Source organism: Centrocercus urophasianus, unplaced genomic scaffold (genome assembly GCF_019232065.1).
Source record: "Centrocercus urophasianus isolate 14NV4802_14NV808 unplaced genomic scaffold, USGS_Curo_1.0 seq_13, whole genome shotgun sequence".
Taxonomy (NCBI): Eukaryota; Metazoa; Chordata; class Aves; order Galliformes; family Phasianidae; genus Centrocercus; species Centrocercus urophasianus.
Genome location: NW_024884475.1, coordinates 15,251,968 through 15,264,202, shown reverse-complemented (window position 1 = coordinate 15,264,202; position 12,235 = coordinate 15,251,968). Strand labels below are relative to the sequence as shown.

The window sequence follows — 12,235 nt, the reverse complement described above, 5'->3', positions numbered from 1 at the left end:
ACCTTCCAGTTTCTTCCAGGAAGAGTCCCTTGCTCTTGTTCAAATGCGAGCCTCTGCTGTCAGTCATCATCACATAATTAAACTGAATCATACAAACAGCTCCTTCAGTATTCATCTCTAAGTTTTATGCATTTATAGATCTCTTTAGCATAATCTACTGCACATTTCTTGTATGTACCTGTTTTGTTTATCAAAGATGTTAAATGTGAAGGACAAAACTCACTGTCCAGGAAGACTAGAATAAAATTCCATCTTGTGATGGAAATCCCGTGATTTTAAACCTAATTTAGCCTGTTTGGGTTTGTTGTTTTAAAGATATATATGTGTGTATAAATATATATATGAATATATATTTAAATTCAGCTGGCATTTTCATACTTCTTAAAATGAAAATTTTTGCTTTAATGATTACATTAATCCATCATCATTTAACCAGATTATCCATGATTACTTCTGACAAATGTTGGTACTCAAATCCAAAAAGGTGTTTTATCTTATGATTTTTGAGCCCATGATAAGTTTGCAAATAGAGATACACAAAAATTCTTTTCTTCAAAATGGAATTTGACTGACTGAATTCACGTCATACCACAAAAAGCTTCTTTTGTAATCTAGAATTCATTATGTCTTTGTATAAATTTCTTCTGTTCTCTAGTAAAGTAATCTAACTTTCACAAAACAGATAAATACCCTTTGTTGTAGTTAGTTGTGCTTAGAGTTACAGAAAAGAAAATATATAGAGAAAACACTTTTAACTTTGTAACAAGAATGAAGCGGTGTTTCTTTAGGCATGATAAACAGAGTGGATCTTGATTCCATTAAATTACTCCTGACTGACTATTAAGTGGTTGAGTTTGTAATTTTTCTTGATTTTAAAGCATTACCGTATTGCAAAAAGAACAAGGGTAAGTAACAGATTCATCAATGTTACCTCCTCCTGGAATCAGTTCACTGGTTCTATATTCCTTGTGTACTTTGGTATCAGGAAACATGAGACAGACAGAACAAAGCAGACTGGCCAAAAGACTCATCATGCTGGGCTAAAATTAAGACAGTCCAGATGGGTAAACACTATATACACAAAAGACTATAACAGGTACTCATAAATCATGCAACAGAAACCAAATATTGGTTGAAAAAGGGAGAAGGAACAGAATAATGGCACAGTTGGTTTTGATTAAAATGGAAAAAAAAAAAAGCCTAAAAATTCTGTGTGTTCAACACACAGGCATAATTTCAGAAATCTACGTGACATTAGTTGCTATAAATCATAACAGTTGCCTAGAGAGTATTACATTCCATTAGGACCTTCAGTTTTATTTTTAGAATACGGCAATACCAAGAGGGCCCAATTGTTGCAACAACAATCAACAAACCTTTATTTTATGGCAGTGTGGCAGAAGGAAACAATATGCCTTCCCTAAGTATAATTACTAACCCTGTCAAGTGAATACAATCAGCAGTGTTCCGCAAGATTAAACTTTCGGCTGGATGAAAACAGCCCATTTTATCCACTTGCTATTCTAGTGCAGTTAATTCCTGGCTAAATAAAGAATGACAAATACCAAGAACATTGCTTATTTTCCACATTCATGCAAACAAGTGTATTAAAAACCAAAGAAATCCAAAGACAAGGTCATACTCAATTGGACCAAAGTTCACAAAGTTAAATCTGAAGGGAGGTAATGAATTTTAACTGGTAATATATTGATGGGAGAGGGAGAGAGTTAAAGTCTTGAAACCAGGAAAAAAGATGCAAGATCATGAACCGTAAAGAAACGTACATTAGCCAGGTTTTGACTGTGTTGCTCTATTGTGTAAACTCTAAATATGATGTAAAATGTTAAAAAAAATATATAATGTCATGTGGGGGAATAGTAGGAAGAGCTGAGATTGAGCTCCATTTATTGTTTCTTTATAACTGATACACTATTTATTCCTTTCAAACATGTATGCATCTGTTTCACATCCTGTGCCAAAGTATAACAGTTCTGAGACCAGCAATGCTAGAATTTGAGTACTAAGGGCTGACAGAACTTTCACTGAATGGAATTTGTAAAGATGTTCTATGAAATATGGTGTCAAAGTCCACTTGTATAGAAGAAATCATAACACAGCATTATTAAAATAGAAAAGTTAGTAGTTTCCATTGGAGGCAGACAGTCTATGCTGGGTGGCAGCCTTTTGGAAGGCTTAAAACAATGTTTGAAGATGGGAAACTGTTGAAAGCATGGATTGAGAATATTCAGAATGGGAATTCAGTAGGTGTTAAAAACAGCCCTTTCTCAATCCAGGTATATTGTCAAGTCACTGTAATGCAATTAAGACTTATTTATTGCATTTTTATCAAAGAATCATAGAATATCCCAAGTTGGAAGAGCTTAAAAGATCATTGAGTCCAACTCCTGGCTCCAGATAGGACAAAAAAAAAAAAAAAAAAATTAAATGCATTTCATATGTTTCTGATTGATTGCATTTTAAAGACATAGATGAGCTACAAAAGGTGGAAGTGTGTTGGAGCCACGAACTCCAGAAAGATTTACTCTATGCAGCTCCCAAAGACCTCAGCTTGTAAACACAGCTCTGCTACGCTTTATAATTGTGTTTAAGAGGCAGCCATGCCAGAAGCTGAACAATTTTTTGTGTGAATTTATGATAAGTACAAGAAACAAGGTTGTTGGCTAAGCTGAACAGGATAATAACTTTGTGATCCATGTTGCCTCTACCAGGCAATAAGCCATGAAGATGGGCAACGTGAAAGTATCATTCTAACAGATAAAATCCATTTAATTACTTGCCCCATGGCCAGTGCTGATAGTTTGCACTAGCTCTGTCATAGATAGGCTGTCAGCCAATTAAACAGAAGATGATTTTTTTTTTAAATATACTTCCATGCATATTTTTCAAAAAGTCGTACCTGAATCTTTTGTTGTCCTAAGGTTTTTAACCATGTGAAGAAACAACGAACATTTGATGAAAAGACTAAACCAAGAGGAATATTCAACCTTAGTTGAAGAAACTCACCCTTTTTTCAAGTTAGGTGATTTTACAAAGGATAAGTACAAATGAATGCTATTGGAAAAAATACGGATTTTAAAAAAATAAAAAATACCCAACTTCTGAGTACCAAACTGGCACACTTCAGCTAAAAGTAAAAAGTCCAAAGAAAAAATTAGGAACTTAATACCTGCTACTGATACTCTCAAAATCTTATGAGTTCTGTGTCAAGTCAGCATTCTGGCCTATTAATGTCAATTGACTAGACAAGATATTTATATTTTTACTTGTTGCTCCCTACGTAAAAGCAATCAAAAAGCAGTAATGCCAATTAATCAATGGTCAGTTTTTTGTTCATTTCTGGGCATCAACTTGAAGAGAGTTCTTTTTTAAAAACAAACAAACAAACAAAAATAGTGAGTGCTGAAATGCACTCACTATTAAATAGATCAGATAAGAATAACAAAGGTATTTGTTAAGCACAATCACTCAAAATGCAGTTACAATTTTTCTTAAATCTGTTACTAGAAGTAGGTGCTAAAAAAAGAGCTAAACTCTGTCATACCATGCTTTTCAGTGGAACCCTGCTTATTTAGCACTCTGGAAAATAGATAAACCAACCCAACTTTTCTCCAGCATACATTTTTCTTTTGTAATAAACACTGATTACAAGCACTTTTTCTCATGAAACCACAGAAAACATACCAAATAGAAAAGCCTTCTCAAAGATATGCACTAGTTTAAACAAGCTTTCTCAAGAAAAAGGTATGCTAGAAAAGAAAAAATGCCTTTAAATACACAAATATTTTTATTTGTATAACTCCAAAATTATTAGATACCAATCCTCAGTTGGAACCATCAGTTAGTATCTGGGTAATAACTGAGTTTTGTAAATTCAAAAGAAAAAAAAAAACACATTCTCAGGAAATGTCTTTATTCATTTTTAGAATAAGTACATTTCTAAATATTTGTTCAAGACTTTTTCAAAAATGTCATCAAAACTGGACCATTTAGTTTCAAGTAAATTGTTTTCTGCCTGAAAACAGTAGACTGTCAGGGTGCTCACAGTGCTCAGTTGTAAAGAATAAGAATTCTTCTGACCAGCATGAATGAACAGCATGTAACCAAACAAATCAGCACATCTCCCTGTCTTTCTTTGCCTTCACATGCTCTTGGGATTCTGGACCATCATTCTCTATTGCCAAATACTCAGAAAAGTGGATTTATCCAAAAACCCATTGGAGTCTCTAATGAATTAATAGTATAACAACTTGTGCTTAAAAGAGGGGAAAAAACTAGGCTTCATTCTTGCACTGCAAGAGAGTTTTTTCCAGTCTCTCCAGATAAATTACATCTGACAAAGCAGTACTCATGCAAATGTGGGTCACTAACACACAATCTTTTTTGGTATGCCGCTAAGACAGAAACATTTCTGGGCAATGTCCAAATCATCCAACTATTACAATTGCAGTGCTGTCACAGTTGAGTTTCTTTCTTTGGGAAGACTGGTAGGCAGTGGGACAAGGCCTCAGCTTTACAATTTCACCTCTTCTGTCTGAGACAGCAGAGTCTACAACTGATAATTATAGACACTGTCTGGCAATTCATAGCTGAAACTCTTCTGCACTTTATATAAATATGCAATAACTTCCTGGAAAACTGACCTACATTATGAAAAGAGCTTCCTAATATTTGCTTTGAATATGTGTTATGAGAATCTTGTCTTTAGTCCTTTTTAACCCCTACATTATTTATGTTTACTGCCAAATGTAGGTCAGGGAGCTAGATCACAGAAATAAACTAGACCAAATAGACTACTGTCTAACAGGTCTATGCTTTCTAATAAACAGATTCAGTGTAGACTCAGCATTGATATTTATAAGCAAGAAAAGAAAGTCCTTTTTCAGGCTCAAACATGCAATTGTCTCCGTAAATGCAACCACACTCCACGCACAAGAACTCTTGTGCACATTTAAGAGAATCATTCTATTCATTTTTAAACAACTTTGGTAGACAGAAATTTCTTTTTAAAAGCATTGTCAAGGAAGCCTTTTATGCTCATGCCTGTTTCTTCAACACACATCAGGTACATATGCCACACATCTGATTCTGTTTTTACTCATTTGTGCACTCAGAATAATTGCTTGATATTTTTGACATAAGAATGATTACTTAAGAATAGGGTAAGCTAAGAGAAACTGTAGTAACATGTTATTCTGTAGTTTACTAGTATTTTTTTTTTAAGAGAAATCATAACATACATCACTTGACAATGGATTTTATCATGATACTGTCTCTTACTGAATACTTAACTCATTTGCGTGCTCATCTTCTGAATAACAAGTGCTGACGCAGACATTCATCCTGCTGTATGTTTCTATATTAGATCACTGCTTTATCAGCTGCGCTGATTCTTTTTCTAAAATTAGCCAGCTTGGTTTGGACAGAGATTAGAAAAGTGATCAAACACTGTTCCTGTTGGATGAAAAATGAATACCAAGCAATTTGGGACTACTCCAAAAAGGTTCAATTTTCAATAAACAGAAAGTGTTGAGTATGCACATGACATTACTGGAAACAATTATACTGAACCAGAAGAAAGAACAGCAATTAATTTAATGTTTTGAAGTCAGTGACATGCCATATTTCTATGTTGAATTTATGCCACCTGAAGGAATTAATCTAAAACGTTATCATAAAAAAATATATTTTCAACTTTACTAGACATTTGCAATGATCCTTATTGTTCAGAAAATACGAACTGAAGTGGTGAAGCCCCATTTGTGGGCTTCTAGTTAAATATGAGAATTCCATTTTATTGAGTTAATAACATTTGTCATCTTTCAGTGTATTAATATGACTATTACATGATACTTCAACACAGGAGGTACACAGAAAAACATCTTTTTTCAATCTCAATGAAGATTATATCTACTGGTGTGTATTAAAAAAAAAAAGCAAATGAATGACTTTCCAACATACTGATGCTTTTCCAAACTAAGCTAATGAAGATCATAAAAGTTCTTGCAATCAACCCTTAATAAAACCTATTTGCTTCTCCATGCCCATTCTATTCCACTCATGCCTAGTCCAAGACAACAAACAGCTAGTGAAACAAAAATGTAGCTTGCCAGCTTTTGACAAAGATCATATATATCCTTTGAGCACTGAGTAAGCTATGCGTTGTGTATATGGCGCACACGTTTCATTAAATAATGCAATCTTATTTCATCCATTTGTTATTTAACTTTGTAGGATAACAGCGAGTATACAGTAACCAGTGCACACAAAGCAGCACATCAATACTTCCAGCCAGCCTATCTGTAGCATACTATGACAAGCAAATATTTTCAACTGCTACAGTTCTGCATCCTGTCTGCTAGAATATTGATCTCTACACCATGTGAAGAAAAAAAAAAATCTATACTTAGTTAATGAACAGAGTAACACTACAGAATAAACAGGACTTAAAGAGATTTACAGTATCTAAACTGCAGAATGAAGCTTGAAAAGAAGCAGAGGAATAGCAGAAATGATCTCAGGATAGCCAAAGAAACCCCAGCAACTACAGGAGCAGGAAAGAGCTTTTAAAAGCTGAAGCAATTGAAAGGCGTTTTGAGAGGACAATAAATGGGAAACTGCTAAATTCTAAGGCCGAATCATCCAGCCCATCACTTGGACTAATGATTCCTATTCAGTCAAATAGATTTAACATCATCAAACAGCTTCACAAACTTTCAATCTCCGTCTATCCTTCAAGGTGACAGAATTCCCTCACTTACTCATAGTGTCTCATTCAGCAGAAAGGACAGGGCACTGCAGACCCATGGATCGTTCAAGTGGGAAATGTTCAAGGTAAATGCAAGCCAAGCATTGACCAAGCACTCAACAGGACAAACACAAGACTGATTGAATCCACATATCCTGTAGGAGAGAGCTTCTTCCTGTGTAGTATCTTTAAAATTTGATCCTTACTATCTAAGCCATCATATATAAATATACGATATAACATAATTAAAACTTATAATCTGTAAATGTTGCTGTAAGTGTATGACTCCAAATTAAAATAACACTGTAATTCCAAAGCTCTTCCCTTTAACTCAAACATCCTTCCCACTTTCTGTCCTGGTGAGAGGACCAACTTTTCCCTCAAACTTTCATATTTTTATAATACTCTATAACCACTGACTGTCCTCTTTTCTAAACAAAATAAAACTATTCCTTTTGATCTCACCTCACCTACTATGACGACTAAATCTATAAAAACCTTATTTTGTTCTGCACCAAACCCTGTTCTAATTTATCAGCATTTTTCTATGAGAAGTGCGCTGAAACTGGCTGAGTACTTTGACCAACACCTTCCCACTACCAAGTTAACTGAAGTAACTGTCCTACTGATCCTTCTGTATGCCTGAAGTATATATACAGTATAGACTTAAAATACAATTTGTAGAAAAGTCATCACATTGTTGAGTAATAATCTGGCTGAAAACTGAGCAAATAATACAGTGATGGACTAATATCCTCCACACTGCTGATGGACAGACTGTTGAGATTTTGCTTATACATAGTGTTTCTTCACGGAATGAATTTCTTAACTGAAGTATTTTTTCCCCTTTATAAATTTGAATAGCAGAGGAAACAGAAGCATTTAGCAAACAGCACAGTGATTTTGTGGTTCTGACTCCTATGAAATCTCACTCTTTTCTTAATGCTTTGAGACAAATTTCTCAGAGGTTAGCATTCTTATCATTTTACCCCTCCCACATATAGTTTCAATTCAGAACACAGGATCTCCTCCAGCCAGATTATTCTCTGGCCTCTTTTCCTAAAATGGACAGTGATTATCCCTTTCTTTTAAAACCTCCAATAAGTTTTGACATTATTCAACCTTAGATCATTGCTTTCAGGTAATTAAATTTTCTTGAGCAATCCTTTGTGTGGGATGACAACTAAAAATCTGCCTAGGTATTAACTAGAAAAATCACACAAGGCTGACTCTCCATGTAACTAAGATCATCAAGATTTAAATATTTTTATTATTTGATTCGGATAACTGTTCTGTGGAATTACAGCATAGAGCAGAGGTTAAAAAAGGAATACAAGCACTGCATTCATACATATCTAGTCCCCCTTGCACACAGAGCTTATGGTATACACACAAAATAAGAAACCCTCAGCTATGATTTTCATACATATCTCTATCATCTCCCTCCTTTATCAAAGGTACTGGCCCATGATAGTTCATTGGACAAAAATCAGTTTGGAGAGGCACTCCAGAAGTCTTCATCCAAAATTGGTAGACTTCACAGAAAGAGTGGAGCACATAGAAACAAAACATGCACGATACCCAAATCTAAGGGGACAATAAAACAGAAATATTGTCACAAAACTTCACACAGATCAATAAATTGCAATATTCAATCTTTCTCAGCTACGAACCAATATCGTCCAAGTCCAAAGTTCTTCACTACTTCTTCCAACTACTTGACTAGGTTTCTATATGTTCATGTCTAATTGTTTCAGCCTACATCCATGCAGGCTGCATTACAAAACAGGCGTGGCACCTGTATCTCAAACTGGCATTCAAGATAACAACTTCTTCAGCTTAGAAATGAGTTTTGTAAGAAAAAAGGTTTTAAACATGAAAAGTGAAGTTAGAATATTCTCCTGCTTTTAAAAATAAAAACCAGAAATTCAAACCACTAAGAACTGTCCATCAAATACTAATTACTGTATTTGGCAAGCAGCATAAAATTTGTACAATTACTCCAGTGATGCATTCTTTGACTTCTTTATTTATTTTCCTGTAACTAGCATGGTTTAAAGAATAAACAGAAACAAAATGAGTTAAGAAGACTTGCACTGTAATAATTCGTCTTTTCCAGTAATCATCACTCAACTACAAAAGTACACTGTACAAAACACAGAACTGACTTCAATGTGGTGCTGGGAAATCCTTCATAAAATTATAATTATAATCATTTTCTATTTTTGTTTTCTTCTTTTTTGTAGAAAGAATGTTGTATTTCATAACACCGAGAGTTTAGGAATAAATAAAACTAAGATATTTAAGGATATGTGCAGTAATTTAAATCACTTGTCTGTGAAAAACATACATGTATCCTCCCACTAGGTACAGCATTATCAAACAGATTTACTTAAGACTTGCGGGTTATTAAATCTTAAATTTCATTTAAACCCATTTTTTATTCCAGTAATAAAATCAGAAGCAGCATTTTCTCTTTTCTCCTTTCTCCAATCTCATCTGTAAGCTCCCATCAACTTCAAAAACACATTTACAGTATTACCTATAAACTCTCATTTACTTTAAAGAATTTATTAACCCCACTCGTTTGCCACAGGCATAACCATTTTATTTCAGCACTCAAAACAAACTAATTAAGAGCTTCCTGTTAAACTAACACAAGCTTTTTTGTACTTTTGCAGCTTCTGCAATATTATACAAAACATCTTGCCTGTGTATCCATTATTAAAAATCAAATATATATTGACCTTACCAATAGCAGATACATATTAGGAAACACAGTTTGTGCTGTGTTTAGTATGTTATTCAAGTAATTTTGAGAACTGTTTAAAAGTAATGCATGTGTTACTCAGAACTTTTACTTTCAGAGCTATGTTCTGAAGATGCTTCTCCAAAGCTCTGGGCCTGTTGCTTCTCTTTACGAAGTCATTCTCTACTGTTCAAATATCTACCTAAGCCTTCTCACTAAAGTGAACCACATAAGTCAACATTTCAATGTATTGGCACACAATTGCCAATTACATGGTTGACTAATTATTGCAAACTTCCCATCTCAAACATATCTCAGATGTATAAATCCTACACTCTCTACTCCAGTAAATTCAGATCTTTTAGTAGCAGAATCTAGAATGTTTCCTGTTTTTTTCAGAAGTTATAAACTGTGAGATCTGCTCTGAAAGTCATTCCTCCCTTTTAATACATTAGCCCACAACATTATAGATGAATGTTGGTGGTGTGGCAACAGAGGTTGAACCTTCTTACCAAAATTAGATTCAATCACACTTTGTTCCTGTGCGAGGTACAGAAGCAAAGCGGCAGTCTGACAAAATAGCATCTGACATGGAAGTGCAGACGAAACAGAGGTGTGTCATTGAAATCCTCCATACAGAAAAAATTGCACCCACTGACATTCATCAACATTTATGGAGATCAAACACTGAGTGTGAGCACCGCCAGTGGTGTGTTTCAGCAGTGATGACAGCAATGTCAAAGATAATGCATACTCTGGATGAATATGCAGATATTTCAAGCGCAGTAGGCAGACTTTTGTTCATTGGTGGTGAAAATACATTGTTAATAGTGATAAGCATGTTGAAAAATAGTGCTGTGTAGCTAAGAATTTGCTCTGTCAAATAGTGTTATTGTGCAATATTTTCGGACCAACCTATGGATAACTCATTATGCAACAATAGAAAAGCAGAGAACAAAATTTTCAAAATACCGTATGCCTTAGTACTCACAGTAATTATTTAATATAAAATTCCTCAGATTACTCTTATTCCTGAAATAGACTGACAAAACATTACTAAATTATGTACAATGTTTTGAAATGTACTAGGACCTAACTAATGATATTTTTGGATTTATGACACAACATTGTTTTTACAAGGTTTTATTTCTCACTATGAAACAATAAAATCCGAAACATTTAAGCAATTAAAAAAAAAAAAAGAAAAAAAACATGACATTCACATCCAATTTGTCTAGGTAGAGAAGATGAAAAGATTTCCTTTTAAAATGAATATTGTGTCAAAATCATCTGCAGACAGGCTAACAAGATCAGATTCTTCAATCAGTTCCCACAGTACTCCTAATGTCTTTTTTTTTTTTTTTTTTTTAATTAAAAGCTAAACTTTAAGGGAACTTGAGTATTCTGTAACTTAAAGTAGTAAATAATCAACTTCAAGTAGACATAGCTATTGGAGGACAACAAATTTCTTGTTCCCCCCGGAGCAACAATCTCCATCTGGTGAATACTCCTGTTTTATAGCCCTCTCTGCTTCTTCCTTCAGCTCTTCTGTTTACATAGGCTGTAAAGTAAAGCCTTTTAGTTACCTCTGCTGTATACTCCCTAATTGTTTGATTATCCTATCATGACTGTCCCTTTCAGTTGGGAGGTTGATGGGAGGGGGTACTGTGTGGCAGTGTTAAGAGCTTTATTTCATGCATGTCTTGGGTATCTTCTCAGCTACCTAGCTCTTTTTGTGTACTGTAAGAGCAAATCTGCTTGTTTATCTGCTATAAATATCCTTGCTAATAATCTATACTCATTTATAAAAATGCTATCTACCATAATTCTTTAATTAGTTTCTGAAGGTGCATATATTTGTTTGAGTTACTCTGTATGCTACATGACTGTAGTGAAATCTGTAGTACTTTTGTTTCTGCTCTTTGATGAGGTAGTCTTTTCACTCTTGAACAGTAATGGTTCTTAATCTCTTGCCCATACTTTCTAAAATGCACACACAAAAAATAGCCAATTTTTATCTTATCAAATCTAGGTGGCTTTTTCTGCTTATAAATCAGATCACAAAGATAAGCTACCCAAATACTTCAAGGAGATGCAGAAAGCATAGGTTAACTTGCCTCTCTGCAGTGGGACCAGTGATAACTAGAGCAGTAATTCTAGGTGCTGAGACAAAAATGAACAAACAAACAAACAAAAATCTAATCATTCACATTCTTTTCATAATAAAGATCAGATCTGCAATCAGTCAGTTTTCGTTTTGCTGACCTGCTTTCTTAAACAAGAACAAAGGTAGATAAGGAGAACAATCAACAAGTAGGACTGAATAAAAAGTAGTGAGAGGTTATTTAAAAAAAAAACACAATAGTGGACATCAAGAAAATGTTTTTCTCAAATATCTTAGTAAATAATACTACTGAATACATCTTGCCAATCTTTTTTCAGCAGTTGAGCGTATCTAGTTTAAAGGAAAAACAAGCATTGTGAGAAAAGTACATTACTGGCTTAGCTAAATAGCAAACAAAAACAAGGGGCAGAAGAGTCTTCAAGCAGCATTTAATTACTAAGGTCCTTCGGGAAAATATGAAAAATTCCATAAGAGAAGTCCGCTGTAAAGTTGGATTTCAGCATCAACTTCACAATCAGCTATTTTATGTTGAATACTGTACCAATCAAGTTCTACATCAGTTCCGCAATTCACTCTGGCTGAACTAAGGAATGCA

At 34.3% G+C, this 12,235-nt stretch overlaps 1 protein-coding gene across 3 annotated transcripts in view; it reads right to left on the bottom strand.

The window, feature by feature from the left end:
- The window catches only part of SLIT2 (slit guidance ligand 2), a 243,902-nt gene that overhangs the window by 176,013 nt on the left and 55,654 nt on the right, over window positions 1-12,235 (bottom strand). The window lies entirely within an intron of this gene.